The sequence below is a fragment of the Priapulus caudatus genome, unplaced genomic scaffold (genome assembly GCF_000485595.1).
Source record: "Priapulus caudatus unplaced genomic scaffold, Priapulus_caudatus-5.0.1 Scaffold532, whole genome shotgun sequence".
NCBI lineage: Eukaryota > Metazoa > Priapulida > Priapulimorpha > Priapulimorphida > Priapulidae > Priapulus > Priapulus caudatus.
Genome location: NW_014577593.1, coordinates 138489 through 140597, shown reverse-complemented (window position 1 = coordinate 140597; position 2109 = coordinate 138489). Strand labels below are relative to the sequence as shown.

Here is a 2109-nt window from a genome sequence, read left to right as displayed (position 1 = left end):
ATGCGAACGTAGCTGCATCGAGTGCCGCGGGGCGATTCTCTCCCTTTCGCTTCTCGCTGCCCAGATTCCCCCATCAACCTGCGTCACTCGTAAGGTGGTGCGGTGGCCTAATAGCCCAGCATCCTAGCATCCCTTACGCAGTGCCCTTATCATCACATCATCCCTTGCTGCTCAACGTGGCAGCATCTCTCGTGCCCAGCGTGGCTGCATCCCTCGCCCCCAGCGTGGCTGCATCTCTCGTGGTTAGCGTGGCTGCATCAATCGCGTCACAGCATCCCATCAGCCTTCGGTCTCCACCATCTTAGCATCCCTCCGAGCGTGTCTGCTGCATCCTGTGCTATAAAACTGCTAGTTAGAAAGAGCGAGAGAGAGAGAGAGAGAGGAGTGGAGGAGCCATTGTGCTTGTCCGGCGGGCCGTGACGGAGCCGCGGGTGGGTGGTTGTCTGTTAATGCAGGCATAGAACGCCAGGCGCGGCAGCAGCACCCGCGTAGGCATCCTCACCTACCTGCCAGCAAACTGATTAATAATGATGCCCGTAGACTGTCCCCGACTCTCGTTACCCGCGTGTCGCGGGCACCGCGGCATTGCACGACCGTGCGCGTCTAAAACTGGGGTGAAATTACCAGCCTGTCCTCTGGAGGAAATGGCTTTGGCTAAATTTAGTACTGATGCGGAGAGCAGGTAATGGGGATGGGGCGGTAGCTGGTGACAGCCTGCTCGTATGTCTGCTTGCTTCCCACTATAGTTGATCAGGATCGTGACTCAAGAGAGTTGGATATTAATGTGTGTCTTCTTCATCTGTACAGAATAGAGATGGCGTGGGACACTCTCAGCTGTTAGTAACAGCCGAGCGAGCATTACGTCCGCATGAACTTGTAAACGTGGACGGCGACAGAACGAGAGATACACCGAGAGTCGGAACGAGGGCAGGAGAGCGAGGGAGACACGGAGACAGCAATTTCATACAAGCAGGTATCTTAGACGGGTGAGTGGAAACGTGTGCTGGGTGCTGTGAGTGGTACTCTAATAACTGATAATACACTTTGGTACTCGGGCACATAAATTATCAGCATCACCTTATCCATACCGTAACCTAACTTTATTCTTACTCCTATAAGTCCTCTTTATATATACTCCTCTTTATCCTTAACCCAACCATAATCGGAAGCGTAATCCCATATCCATCCTTAAAATCCTAGGTCCTAAGGTCGTGTTGTACCGTTTAGTAGTACGGCTTTGGCTTCTCCCACTAGTAATCGAATCTCTTACAATGAGCCAGGTTTTCGTTTGATCGGCATGTCATTCTATTAAATTATCTTTAAATGTTCGTTCATCATGTGTCCAACCACGATGACGCAAGTAGTTACGGCATTGGATGGGTTGCCAATGGGCATGGTGTTGGTAGTGGGCTTGGACTGAGAAGGTTGATGTGGGCGTAGTAGTGAGTGAGAGCTTGGTAATGGTAGTGGTGGTATACTAGTAGGGTGGGGTGCTGGGGCGTGAAAGTGACATAGTGCTGGCCGGTGAATGACTGCTTGCTACTATGAACATCTGGAGCATTATTATACCCACGCAAACGATGTTTGAAGGGGTATATATAGGAGTCTTACGATCGGTCGGTCCTTTGCAAAAAGTTTGCGGCACGCACTACTTCCACAGTTTTCAAGGGATTCCAATCAAACTTCATAAACTTGATCACCATGAGGTGTAAATGTGTAAACGTGACACATTATTTGTGTGCATCGGTCAAGCCGTTGCCATGGAAACCGTATCCCATCTTTGATTATACCCCAGCCATTGCGAAAAGATTTTAATTCCATCATATTTTTTGTGTTCCGTGTATTCTTTACTCGTAATGCATGCCACACCATGACCTTCCATTGCCCCTCCGACAAAGTGATATTGCGAGGGTATTAATCACTATCAGTGATAGTTCTAGTTATAGGCATGAAGCACACGCACGCATGCACGCACGAACACACACGCACGCACACACACGCACACACACACACACACACACACACACGCACACACACACACACACACACACACACACACGACACACACACACACACACACACACACACACACACACACACACACACACA

At 49.9% G+C, this 2109-nt stretch overlaps 1 long non-coding RNA gene across 1 annotated transcript in view; it reads left to right on the top strand.

The window, feature by feature from the left end:
* Positions 1-573: 573 nt before the first annotated feature.
* LOC106811375 overlaps positions 574-2109 on the top strand; it is a 47159-nt gene continuing 45623 nt past the window's right edge. Inside the window, exons 1-2 of the long non-coding RNA XR_001394140.1 lie at positions 574-682; positions 808-986. This is a non-coding gene — a long non-coding RNA (uncharacterized LOC106811375). The remainder of the gene's footprint in view (positions 683-807; positions 987-2109) is intronic.